This window comes from Rattus norvegicus, chromosome 17, assembly GCF_036323735.1.
Source record: "Rattus norvegicus strain BN/NHsdMcwi chromosome 17, GRCr8, whole genome shotgun sequence".
Lineage (NCBI taxonomy): Eukaryota > Metazoa > Chordata > Mammalia > Rodentia > Muridae > Rattus > Rattus norvegicus.
This window is the reverse complement of record NC_086035.1, coordinates 36,426,563-36,441,041: the sequence shown is the minus strand read 5'-3', so window position 1 is coordinate 36,441,041 and position 14,479 is coordinate 36,426,563. Positions and strand designations below refer to the sequence as shown.

At 41.9% G+C, this 14,479-nt stretch overlaps 1 long non-coding RNA gene across 1 annotated transcript in view; it reads right to left on the bottom strand.

Moving 5' to 3' along the window:
* LOC134482708 (uncharacterized) overlaps positions 1 to 10,935 on the bottom strand; it is a 32,381-nt gene extending 21,446 nt beyond the window's left edge. The window contains exons 1-2 of the long non-coding RNA XR_010059162.1: positions 3,338 to 10,935; positions 24 to 52 (exon numbers count right to left, since the gene is read on the bottom strand). This is a non-coding gene — a long non-coding RNA (uncharacterized LOC134482708). The remainder of the gene's footprint in view (positions 1 to 23; positions 53 to 3,337) is intronic.
* Between the last annotated feature and the right edge of the window lie 3,544 nt (positions 10,936 to 14,479).

Genomic DNA, 14,479 nt, shown 5'->3' with positions numbered 1-14,479 from the left:
AATGTCATCCACCTGGTACTTACCATGTGTCTATTATAGGATGGATGAATAGCTTCGATAATAAGAGAGGTAGGCAGAGTCCAAAGCCATGGCATCAAATATATTTGAAAAGGGGAAAAAAGAGGGAAAAGGATCATTTCTAAAAGGCACTAGCTAAATGCCCATTTTCACTTATTGGCTTCTTTCAAAATATTCAATCACACCTAGCAATTGGCAGTGAGTACAAAGAGGCTTTGGCTCACATGCTGTTCCATTCACTTCCCTGGGGTTGGTGGCCATTTGTAGACACTGGCAATAGCAAAGAGAAAGCCCCAGGGAGACCAGAGACATTCAGCAGCACCCCACCCCTCCTGCTGCCACACCTCTGCTATGAATGCTCTTAGCCTCTCTGGGAAGAAAGGGTCTCAAAGACCATCAAAGCAACATTTTTCTAACATTTCTCTTGGACAACCAAAGAATTTCTTTTTATTAAGAAAACATATAAAGACGAGCTAAAATACCAAGTATCAAATTCAACTGTTTCCAGAACGTTTTTCATTTAATAAGCTTCTCCATGGAGAATTTCTCACTCAGAATAAGACATGCATTTATGAATTTATGAAACCCCACAAAACAATAATGATTACTCTTGCTTTTAGAGCAATATCTATTTTTGCTACTTTTCTTTCTCCTTCTCATTTCCACACAGCAGTCTTGTCTAAATAAAAGTATAGAATGCACAGTTTCTGATCTCACTTCTCAATGGTATATTGCCTCACTTCACTGAGTCTGTGACTAAGGATAGGCCCCTGTCTCTTTAAGTCACTTTCTCTGCCTGCTTGGATAGATTCAATCTCCTCATTAATTTATATTCACTATTAATAGTTTAGCAAAAGTCCAAGTGACATATGTAACATGAATGATTAGGATATACACACAGAATGGGCAAAGCCATAGCAGCCATTAATTTCACAACTGTTTGAGCACAAAGAACACACAGATGGCTCCACTGGGTAGTAGAGAAAGACAGTTTTCTAGCCTGAAGTATGTGCATTCTCATAGAGGGAAACACACTTCTACAGGAGTTCTGTTGTCAGGCCAGCTTAAGCTATAAAGGATTCCGAGAAAGCAGGCCTAAGAGCAACAGAGAGTCAGGTGATCAACAGACAGAAACTACCCTTTACTTATTTTATTTAAGTCACCAGGAACAAACTCAGTTCAAGACTGAGGATGCTAGTGGATTCCTGTTCCTCCAAAGCCACTGGAACAGGCTAAGTTTTTCCAGAGGAGGTAAGCCTGCAGCATTATTTGAAAAGAATGAAAGTATAACCTTAGGGCAATAGAATGGGTGGCCCCATTTTTGTTTCCATCTGTCTTTGGCCTTACAAGAAGACAGAAAAAAAGAGGGGGGGGAGGCATGTGTTTAAGGGATTCTTTGAAGAAAATTAGCTAACGATTCATGTCAACTTTTAAAAAAAAATCAGAGGGTAGCAGTGAGGATAAGCACACAATTCCTTCCGGGATCCTGGACACCTCTATGTTTACCCTGGTCCTGTGTGTGCTTTCTTCAGGTTGTTATTTCGCATAATCTGAATTTACAGAAGAAATACTCTAGATGACCCTCCCATTAAAGGACAGGACCCTAAAGATCCCACCAATATCTCAAAGCCTAACATCAGATCACACACTTGCTTGGAAGCAGAATCATTCCCAGTGATAAGAGCAGAGCTGTACCAAATGCAACAGCCACCAGATGACTGTCACTTGACTGTCACTATCCTTAGGTTAGAAAGAGGATATTCAAGCTTAGGGAAATACAGTAAAGTATCCCAATTCCCATAACTTATGGGTATGGAATATAGATTTAAACACAGGGTCTCCTAATGCCCAGACATATGCCTTGATTTCCATCCTGCTTATGGCCTCTAATGCCAACTACAAACATGTCAGACCACATAAACATCACAAATGGGATCGAGCGCCAGAGAGGGACTTCAATAGAGCAAGAAAGTTGAAGACGTATATCCCTAATACTGCATCCCGCGAGGTAACTGCTACCTAATATAAGAAGGGCAAAGGTGTGAGAGAAAGGACAGATCTGACTGTGATGGTTAAAATATTGCTATCCCTTACTCAAAGCTTCATGATACATTGAAGTCTTAACACGCTAAATGGAAAATCTAAAAAACAAAAATCATGACTTTTCAGGCTAGTTAAAACCAAATGCTGCGCAAACATAAGGATCTGGGCATGGGTTCATAATCCACATCAAAAGCTGAGCATTGGGGCACATAGATTACAGCACAGTGTTCCTAGTAGTAGGGAGGCAGAAACAGGAGGATCCCTGGACCTTCCTGATGAGCTCCAGGTTCCATGAGAGATCTTGTCTGCAAAATAAAGTGGAGAAAAAGAAAGAAAGACAACTCATATCAACCTCTGGCCTTCGCATACAGATGTGCATATGTTACCTACATACACCAGACACAAAAAGAAATCATGTTTTAAGTGATTTCTATTTTAGTTTATTATTTAAAATGATTGTATCTTATGAGGAATTTTTGCTGCTAATTTCTTACTATACCAGTTTTATAGATGAAGCTTTAGTACATCTATATGCAGAAAAGTGGAAAATGCAACGTAGACCAACCTCTGCATATCCTGTGGTTTCAGGTATCACTGGGGTCTTTAGAACATGTACCTCTAGAGATAAGTTTCAGTTAATCCAGTTCAGTATCTATACTGATTAAACAGTAGTACACAGACAACAGCAAGATGTTGTGGCTGTGATACAGTCATTTTATTTTCAATTATGTATATGTGTGTGCCTGTGTGTGGATATGTGCATGTGTGAAGCAGCTGCCCGGGGTATCCTGAAGAAGGCTGTCAGATCTGCTGAGCTGGAATTATAGCCAGTTACATGCTGTTCTACATGGGTGCTAGGGACTGAATTCAGGTCCTATACAAGATCAGTACAGTCTCTAAGCAGCTGAGCAATCAATCTCTCTAGACCCTGCAGAGTCATTCTGTCATGTTTTGGATTTCCTCCCAGCTCTTGAAATAAAGACTATGAGGTCTCTCTTTCCCCCTGGCAACCCAACACTAGAAGGGTAATTTTGCAAGATTAAAAAAAAAAGTCTATTTCTTCTTACATCTTGAACAATATCGTCTTAAGAAAGAGTAATCAGGTCTATTCACTTTAATCCTTGAGTTTCAAAATAAATTGTTGCACCTCAGACCTGTTACCACTGAGAATCGACCTGGTTGATTGGCAATGAGTTCAGACCATAAAGGACACTGATCTTTATTCTTTTCTTATTTTTGGTTAACTTTTCAAATATTCTTCCTTTTAAAAACATACTGAGGAGAGGTTGGAGAGATGGCTCAAAGGGTAAGATCACTGACTGCTCTTCCAGATGTCCGGAGTTCAACTCTCAGTAACCACATGGTGGCTCATAACCATCTGTAATGGGATCTGATGCCCTCTTCTGTTGTAGCTGAAGATAGCTACAATAAACTAAAGAAAGAAAAAAGGAAAAAATATATTAAGGAGTATGTATGTCATGCTTAGTCATATCTTTAATCTACCATAGATAACAATATACCTGTGTCTATAGTACATAGGCCAATTCTGGCCAATTGCTTGCATCTATAAATAAAGTTTATTTAAAGGCAGTCAGACTCCTTTGCTTATATACTGTCTATTACTGCCTTTTAGCTATATCAGGCAAGTTGAGTAATTGCACAGAGATCAGGGAGCCCATAAAACCTAACTACTTGGATCTTTATCACTAAATAAGTCCACATATGGCCAACTGTATAATACATTTATGATTTTTTCCTTCTGAATAGCCATAAATGTATTCATTTTTAACTAACTAGATAATCATTAGTCTGCTCATCCATCAACCAACCAACTTCTCTGCACCTAGCACTTGGACAAAAGAAGGATGAGAGATTTGGGAGAACTTAATGGCATGTGATGCTGTACTAAGAAGAGAAAGCAGTAAAAAGGAAGACAAGTCAGTTTCAGGCTAAGGGGCAGACAGCATCTCAGCTAGCACAGTTTGGGCACTTAAAGATCATTGAAATGCTACTAATTATTTAAATAATGATGCTGAAAATCTCTGGGCTACTGTATGCTAGTAATGACCTCCCAAAGTCTGACTTACTGTTGGTTTTTCAACATTGTTGAGATGGTTTGAAAGAGCAATAGCTGCTTGGTGAGATCAGAAAGGCTGATTACCTCTAAGCACTAGGAAGCAAAGCCACCAGGCCTTTTTCCAAGCTCCATGGTTTAGGCGACATCAGAGTTTGGACAGGACATTTGAGAGAGATATTTTACTTGGATCCTAACTGAACTCAGTGACCCCAACAACCAACTCTCTAGTTCCCCCAAACTTCACTGCTTTATGCTGATCCTTATAACTGGAAAAGCTAGCTTCATGTGTGAGCAGAAAGAAATGCTCACCTAATAAATAATCAATGTAATGAGTGCGGGTGCTTGTTCCTTTGGCTGTCTGATCAATGGCAGTGGATGAAGCAAGTACGATCGACATGCACTAAGTGAATGTTGGGAGTTACGTTTAACCTAAGTTAAATAAGCATAAATTACATTCAAAACTATGTTCTCTTTGTTTTTGTTGGCACACCGAATGCTTACCTCTTTAGTAATGGTTGAAGACCGAAGTAAGGAAAAAAATTAATAACTTCAACATCCAAGCAAGATTCTACTGAGCAATTCAATATGGCCAATTCATTTTTCATTAAACAACAAACATTTACTGTGAGTATGATACATGCCTGGACACAGGCTGTAGATTCCATAAATTAGGCATCTGTCTATTAAAGAGCATTAATTTAAAATATGTCCTTCTTTAGGAGTTTTAAATTTGAAATTTCATTTCTATATCCTTGCACTTAAATATTTAACCAACTTTACACCAACTTAAGCAAAGTGGCTTATGATAGAAGAGAGGCCAAAAATATTCATTTGATAAAATAATTTTGAAAATAAATGTATCACTTTGTAAGGAAGAGCACACAAGGATATTATATATTCATAAAAATAAATTGACTGTCTATTCAATTATGAAAGATGGTTTAACGTTTGGAGCGCCTCATGATTAATGCTATCGTGGGGACTCTCCTAGCTAGCAAGGGCACAATTCATCCCCACAACATTCTCTTTACTAAGGTGTCTTTACATGCTAAAATTCTAAACTGGAAACAGCACTCAATAGGTTTTGGGTTTTTTTGATGTTGTTGTTTTGTTTGTTTGTTTGTTTGTTTTTTAAAGAGGATGCTCAATGGCTTTCTGGATTAGATACTACTAAATCATTTTTGGTTTGTTTTCACTACAATGTCTGTATATACATGGTTCTGAATACTTTTTAAACCTAAATGGAAAAACATCCACAAATAAATACCCTCTTGCCTCTTTATGCATGGGCAAGAAATCCAGCAAAGCAGGCTGAGCACTGTTTTTCTCCTTTCCAGTACTTATGTACCTCAGCTCCTTGTTTACTTATGAACTCATAGTACTTTCTTACCAAAATTAATTTCAAATAAAAATAACACGATAATCACTACTGTCAGCACAAACACCACAGATAGCATATAATTAAGACGAGAAAAAAATGCAAAGTATTCTTGAATACACATTGCTTTAATTTTTCTCTTGATGGACTTTCAGATTATTTTACAATGATCTATTAAAAACCCTCTTCTTGTAAAGATCTATTAAAACTGCAGACACTTGGGAACACTGGGGAGGGAAAGTGGGTCATGTTGTAAAATTGATTATGTGAGCTTTCTCCCCACTCAGTGCCCATGTCAGCAACATGGAAAAACAGTCTCCAGACTGGGTTCTACAGCTACACTTTCTTCTGCAAAGAAAAAAAGCAAAGCAAAATAAAACAAAACAAAAAAAACGAACAAACAAAACAGTGCTTTTTTTGTACACTGGGGAACAAAAAAGGGTGGGGTAAATTTTTTCCCTGAGCATAAACATCAAAAGACAAAGGTAGCCCAGAAAAAAAATATTTTTGTAATAAAAATGGTATATATATATAATATGTGATATATTATGTAATATATTATATATATACTAAATCTGGAATCTTGTCTATCTTATTTTAAACAAGCCAGCAATTGCAAGCTTCAATCTGTTTGGATAGAAAAGAATTTATGTAAATGTTTTGTTCAAGCCCAAAAGGGAAAGGGTGTATAAAATATACCGTGTATAAAAGACGCATGCCCAACTCCAAAACAGCTTGCTACACAGGGGACCAAAAAAACCATCTGCCCTTCTCTAGGCTTGCCCAGCAGTCGTGAAGTTTCAACATCTTGCCATTTGCAACATGGTTTCAGTGAACCCAACAGTAAGAGATTAACCAAAATTTCATAACTGCTCTGCTCCTCTACTCTCCTGGTTCTTGGGGGTGAAGGGCAGAAGGAAGAGTAGGAAAAGGTCAAAGAACAAATAGAAACAAACAAACAAAAATCTCTATTTTTTTGCACTCTTTGTCTGCACTTGAGAAAGAAAAAAAAAAAAACTTAGGCAGATCAATCTGTACAATGCTAAACCAAATCTCTTTAATTCCAGTCAGCTTTTATCATTCAGTCGCTGAGTCTCTGTGTGGAAAAATTCATGCTAATTCCCCCTAGCAACAGCCTCAGCCTATCAGGAGACTTTATGTACCGTGCAGCTGCCTGCCAGAATAACTCTAAGTAGGTCAGGCCTGTATTTCTAAAAATGCTACGGTCTAGTAACCCCACTGTCCCGTCTGTCTGCCCTGCCCCATAATAACCTCAATTGCTTGGTGACACAATGACATACTATCCTGTTAGAGTGCAATCACATCATGCTACATTATTCTGCACCGGCATGGCTGGGTGAAGGACCCTCCGAGGGGAGGGGCAGCATTAATCAGACAGCCATTCATGTCCACCAGCGTTTCACTCTCGAAATGGAGACTGCATTAATGACCAGCTGTTTGAACTAACACAAACAAAATAATGTCTTCCACCCTGTTGGGTGCCCAGAATACAGCATTCTGATCTGGCAGGTTCCACTCCTTGACTAAATCGAAGATGTAAATTAACTGGGCTCAGACAACGTAGGCTTTGGCAACCTTGAAGTGAGTATATTTAAATTATATTACATGTGATTCAAAAAGCTATTGATTTGATACACACGGCTCTCCTTGCCTAGAGTTTTCCCTAATCCACGTTGTTTTTTTTAAAGGAAATTGCATACATGGGTAACATAATACATATGTGCCCATTGCCCAGGGACTCAACTGCAGGGGCTGAACTAAAATTGACTTCACTTTGGGCAGAGAAACAAAGCTGGTCAGTAGTAATTGTGCAGCATGAACACAAATACAAATAGTCAGTGCACACCGTGAAGGAGCACTAAAACAAATAAGAGTAAACACGCTGAGCCCGCTAGCCAATCAGCTCCTCCCACCAGCTCCTCCCACCAGCTCCTCAGGGAGGCTGCAGAGAATGCTGGAACTCCCGACACCAGAGAGACTGGGGGCGGAAGGGAAGGTGCCCTTCAACATCATACAGTGGTATGATGCTTCCCCACAGAATCCGTAGCAAGATAATCACAACAAAGGCTTCTTCGATGTATAAATTAAGCATACCAAAACAGCTCAGAACCTGCAGTAAAATTTTAATTCTATGTTAGAAATTTTAGAATCTAACAGGGACATTTGTACTTGAGGGTACTTTTAATTTTCCTCCATTGACATACAGAAGTGAAGGGTAGATACCGAGACAGGAGCCCAGCAGTGCAGTGTGGGGCTGTTTGGGACGGTATCCTACAGTGACAGAGCTTGCATACTTAGTCTGCTTGCTTACAGGTTCCCTGTTTGATCTCACAAACACTCTCCGATACGCTGAGCATTCTGCTAGAAGTTAGGCAGAATCCAGCCGGTGAGATGTGCACCCTAGCTGCGCTTAATTTTCAAACAGAAAAATGCCTTCATCTGCCCTTGTTTGAACTGTGCTTGGTAACTTAGTTATGACTGTCTTCTGCACTCTGTGGCATACAGCACACAGTTATTCTTGGAGAGATACAGTCTCTGACGCAACCATGAACCGCTAATTACAAGCTGCTGACATTCTGCTCGTCTCTGCAGCTTTGAAGTCCTGCTTTGTCTCAGGGCTCTTTCACCATGCTCCCATCCCTTACCATCTCCTTTCTCTCCCTTCATAGCCTTTCTGAAGTCCCTCTAGCACAACCTGGAGAAGGGATATTATCAGACTTGCTTGGGTTTCTTTCCTCTCACCATCACAGCCCTCTCTCTCTCTCTCTCTCTCTCTCTCTCTCTCTCTCTCTCTCTCTCTCTCTTTCTCTCTCTCCACATAGATCTACAGTTTGGAAGTACAGTAATAAGATCCTGTCTCCACCCCCACCCTCAGGAATGCACCAACAGCTGGCCAAACATAATCCAGCACACAGAGCGGCTCTGTAGATTTCCTAACGAACAGTGGGTGGACAGGCCAGACAGGCGTCCCAGAGGAGCCCCCATGACAACTGGGAAAGCTGCTTGCTCCCAGCTCAGAGATCACTTCACCCAGCTCACTCATATTGATCTACAAGCTTCTAGTATCCGCCAAGCCCCAACCGAGGCTATGGAGAGGCCGCCCTCCTCCTACAGCCTCAAGCAGGCTGGAAGCTTGCTTTACACTGACATCAGTCTTGCCCTGCCTCATGCCACACACCCCTGCAAGCTTGACAGCTACAAAACCCAGTGCCAGGATCAGCAGCAGCACCTGTGATTACCATCTAGCTGGGAGCCAGGAGAACCCTCCCTTTTCCTTAAAGAATTTCCTTTATTAAGCATAGCTGATCCTAGCATTCAAAAGCATGTAAATCTAACACTGTATTCATCTCCACTGAACGCTTAGCTTCTGAAGCCTGTGGTATCCAGCTGGCCTCAAAGTCATCTGGGATACATTTATTTTGATTAAATTGATCGCATTTCTATTTAGAGGACAGAATTTTTCCGCCATACTGAATACAGCTGTGTTTACAGGGCTCTGTAGAAGAAGAAAACAAAACCGTACAGTGAGTCTTAGCCCAATGCAGAGCACTTAGAACCTCAAGGAGTTAAAACTGAAGGGGCTTGCTCTGCCGTTTCAAAGAAAAGTCTATATGCAGCTGCTCTGCCCAAGTTTTCTGGCTAGCCAGGAAATAGGTCTTGAGCAGGAGTGAAATCTGTGAAATCTGAAATCAAACCCGACCCAGCCAATCTCTCTCTCTCTCTCTCTCTCTCTCTCTCTCTCTCTCTCTCTCTCTCTCTCTCTCTCGTGTGTGTGTGTGTGTGTGTGTGTGTGTGTGTGTGTGTGGTGTGACACAGTCTCTTCCATGTCTCCACACGCATGCACATGCACTTAAATCCATGCTGCAAGACTGCTATTTTCTCTGGGACACTGTATTGTCACCCAGCCCATCAGTTTCTTCCTTGACAGTACCAGGGACATCCACATTGCAATTTACAGGTCCTCCATGCATGTACTGGCAGATCCATTATGCCATCCTTCCTTAGACTAAGACTGCAGAGAGGGCAGCAGACAATCTCAGGACACTCAGCAGCTCTTCTGCTCCCTTTCCATTTCTCCAGCTCTGCCCTGTCAGGCAGACACAGCAAGTACCTGGTTCATCCATCTTCAGTTCCATTCTCTGGGAAAATGCCACCACATCCAGACCTGGGTTGTCCCCCTCAGACTAATCCCAGAGAGCAGCCGGAGTTAGGCACATGAGGCAGGGGCTGTGGCTGCCCTCCCCTGTATGCATAGCATCGGTGGGCACTGATGTATAGTATTCCTAAATTCCCTTTCCAAGTCCTCCACATGCCTCTAGCATCCCACCCCAATCTTCTGCAACTTCACCCTGTCTTCCAAGACCCCATCCGGCTGTGAGAGACCCTGGCCAGGGATTGCAGTAGGTCCTTCCGCAGGGTGCAGACAGGAGATTCTGGGATTCTAGTTGTACGATGGGCCATCTCAGGCGGGAGTCAGCCGGAACCATGCAGGTGAGCCGGACGAAGCTTGATGTGCCCACAGTGGTGCAGCCCTGGAGCTGTGAAGGAGACAGTCTGGCTTCAGAATTTCGGGGGAAAAAAAGAAAAAGAAAAAATCGAAAAGAAAGAAAAAAAAAACAACAGCGCAGCTCGGCGCCTGTAGGGGTGGAAAAAACACAGATACAACCAGAAAAAACAATAGCTAAAATCAAATTTCAAAACAAAAATAGGAATACAGAGATCAGCATACTTGATGCGACTTTTATTTCTGACGTTTTCTTGGTTTATTGGCCTCCCCACCCCCTCCAAAAACTCCCCAGTCCCTGAACGCCCGTCTGTCCACGAGTGCCGAGTCTCAAATGCGATTGCTCCACAGTGCCGCAGACCTACATCACATGAGAAAGCACATGACGAGCCGGAGTCGGCTGCTGCTGTGGTCAACTGTTCTGCTGAGGCAGAAGGGGGGTAGGAGGCAGTGCCCCTCTCACGCTGCCAGAAAGAAATTTCCTTAAAAGAACAATGGGAGGGCGGCATCTCAGAAGAAATGCTTGAGAAACGTGGACTTTTCCATATGCACACTGATGAAGAGGCACCGTGGGTACTTGAAGACAAGCAGAGGATGCTGTACCGCAGACACAAGCTGGATGGCAGCAATATTATTTCTTGTGTGTACTCGTCAAAGTTGATTCTGTTGAAGTGGATTCCTGAAAAGCACATACCATGTCTTCCGAGCATGATCAGGCTTGGAAAACCAATTCTATTATCTCTCCTTGCAATCTGTATCTGAACCTGCATTGTGAATAATTTATTTTTAGACTAATAAAAGGCTTGCCAAGACTGCACCCTTTCTATGGCAAGTGGCGCATGCAGTATTCACCTAAGAAGGAAAACCTTGTCCCTTTGTAGGGAGAACAGAGGAGACAGTTTTTATTGTTCAAAGAAAAATAATAAATCAATAGCGACTTCTTACTTAAAGGCATATATACAGCAGTAAGATTCCTCCAAAAGTCATCACCCACAGGCGTTTCTGTTTCTTTGGATTGACAGGTTTCTGGTTTGCACTTTGCCATCTCACACCTCATGCTGGTAAACAGGGGTGATGTTTCCCTAACACTGGCCAAAGCCCATGAGCCTCTTAGATATTTTTACTTTGCAGCAAAATGACACCCAACAACTGCTTCCCAGAACAGCCCTCTGCAGAGGTGCTGAGTGGCTACCACTGTCTGAGTACAGACCACACGCTGGAAAGAGATGACCTTGGGGTCCACAGGTTCCGTAAATCATTCCGAAATAAGCACGTTGCCTATTTGGACACTCTCAAAATGTAAACGTATACTATATTAGAAAAAACATATGATCATACCAGCTGATCAAAATGAGAGAATTTTTTATGAATAGGTGAGGTGACTACCTCCTATGTCGTTTGACTGTACTCAGCAGTGCAAGAGCCTTGGTTACACACATGAGACGTTCTCTGCGTTTGTGTATATAAGGCTACCCAGCCTGGGAATTGTACGGAACATGAAAGGCATGGTCTCAAGGTGTAACAACCGCGTGTCTTCTTTTACTCCAAAGACAACTTTCTACCAATCTGATCCCTGCAGAGTCAAACCAGGAAGACTCGGCACAGTGCTTTCCTCTCCTCCACCCTCCCACAATCCTTCCTTACAAGTGGCCCTTGGATTTCAGACTCCTCTCCATTCCGTCAGAGTTAGACTGCACTCTTTTGTATCTCTGTCTGATTGTAAACCATTGCAATAATCTGATGTATCTGCATCATACAAAACCACTGTCTACATGCTCAGGACAACTCGTGGCCTATCACCAAGGCTAGCCCCTGATTTCTTCAATATTCTTATGCTACCAATCAATGGTATTATCAGCTTGTATAACTATTTAAACACGTTGGTCTACTTTGTATAGATCCTTCGTTGAGCAACAACAGCAAAGTCTTTCTTTGTTAATCACTATAGAACAATGGCATATGAACATTCTCCCTGACTCAGAAAACATATCTACAGGGCCTGCACCTCGTTTTCTGTTAGAACTAAGCTCATATCGCCTTCGGTGTAACTATTCTGAGTTTTATTTCTCATAAAAATAATAAATGGGTCTAAATTTACCTGATAGATGTGGGTCAGAGAAGAAATGCTACGGAAAAGCGCAAAGAGGAAAATGGCTTCTATGTAAACACCTGGAAAGGTGCCTTGGGGTCCCAATTTGTAGTGAAATCTAAGATGGCCATCAAGAAGCTGGGATGGATGGTTTAATTTCGACAATGGCAACGCAATCACTGAAAATGAGCACTTATGCCTGAGAGCCTATAGGAAGCTCTTAGCAATCCTATGAGCAAAGAATTTTAAGATAAATTATTTGAATGAATTAGAAAAGGAAGAAGGTGCAAAGGAAGAACAGACTTGATTTTAGCAAGCTTGTTTAGAGAAATGGACCTAGACCAAGGAAAAACCATCTTAAAGCAACTCCCCCTCCCCTTAACCCTGTAAAATAACAACCTACCTGTAAGATAGGGAATCTGGGAGCCAAGACCAAAGGTGGTTGATGGAAAGGGTGGGGGAGAGCAGGATAGCTCCTTTTCTGTGATACCCCTACACTGCTCAAAGAAGGAGCAAGAACATACAAAAGCATAGTTTGGAATGTTGACAATGCTTACATCGACTTTGCGTTTTAATTTCTGGAAGCACCCTTGGTCTGGGAGGCAAGGGAATGGCTCCTGGACTCTGCTGGCACTGGGGAAGGAGATGAGAAGGATTCTGGGGGCTCTGTGAGGAAAGAGCTGGGACTCTTAAGGGCAATCAAGTTGGTTCCTGGCTACACAAATGCTTGGTACAGTTTTCCTTTCTTTTTGATCTTATTTATTCTTTTATATCTTGAGAGGAGATTTTGTTGTAGAGCCCTGGCCGGCTTAGTACTCCCGATGTAATCTAGGCTGGATTCAAGGTCACAGTCCTCTTCCTCAGCATCCCAAGCTGAAATTATAGATGTGTACCAAAAGTCAAGCTCTAGATACACTTGACCTGTGGAGTGGTTTTATGTCAACTTGACACAAGCTATAATACTGTGGTACCAGGGAACCTCAGCTGTGAAAATGTCCCCATAAGACTGGCCTGTAGGCAATTATTGGTGCACTTTCCTAATTACCCGCTGATGTGGACGGGCACCTCATTGTGGAAGATGCCTCTGGGCAGATGGTTCTGTGTTGTGTAAGAAAGTAGTAGATGGAGTAACCCACAAGGAGCAAGCTAATAACCAGTGTTCCTCGCTGGCATCTGCTTCAGTTCGTGGCCAGCTTCCTGCCTTGAGTTCTTGACCTGATTTCCTGTGATATGGAACTGTAAGCTGAAATAAACCCTTTCCTCCCCAAAAACGCATGTAGTCATGGTGCTTTTTCATTATTAATTAATTATTTTATTTTATTACATCCCAAATGTTGCTTTCCCAGGTCCTTCTTGTTGAGTTCTTCTCCCCACCCTCTAATCTCTAAGAGGGTATCCCCCAATTATCCCCCCACCTGGGGCATTAAGTATCTACAGGATTATGCACATTCTCTCCCACTGAGGCCAGACAGGGCAGCCCTCTGCTACATATGTGCTGGGGACCTCGGATCAGCCCATGTATGCTCTTCAGTGGGTAGCTTAGTCTCTGGGAGCTCCCAGGCCATGGGTTGTTTTGTTTTGTTTTTTGTTTTGTTTTGTTTTTCGTTTGGTTTTGTTTAATCACAGCAGTTAAAAAAAAAAAAGTAATGCCGCTGCATGGAGTGACACTCGTTTCATATTTCATTGATATCTAAGTGGCTTTGCTGGGTTGGTTCCCATCGTGAGATTAAAACCATAGAAACAGACTCTGCACCCTGTCTCTCTAACCTCTGGCACAGTTTCTCAGTGCTATCTGCTTAACCTATAGCTGTATACCCCAGCTGCTTCTTTCTATACAGGCTGCTCTTGCTGTATCCTGCTTGGCTACAGGCCTACCCTTCTTAGCTCCTTCTTACTAGGAAGCCTGCTTTTAACAAGGGGATAGGTTGCTAAAGGCTTCAACATTCACACGCAATGTATAAAGCGAAGGGGGAAAAAAAACACAGGAGTTTATCAGCCTTCTCACACAATTTTCGCTAACTAGAATACTAAATTAACGAAGGTTTCTCATTCCTTGGACAGTTAATGAAGGTTAAATGACATACTGCCTCAGGCCCAGGAAGTGAATAGGGACGTTATTGCCTCATATTATAGCTGGAGAGGGGGAGGGGAAGTGTTAATAATCTTTCTCATCAGCAGTAAAGAACTGAGCTTTTAATACCCAAATATATTTTAGCAAAAGCATAGTAGATCACCTCTAAAGAGGCTTCAAGAGCAATTTGGGATAACTAGGACACTGGAGAATCAGATTACACTGCAGGGTGAAATATTATTTAAAAATACAGTGAAAGCCAAATTTATGCTCATCTA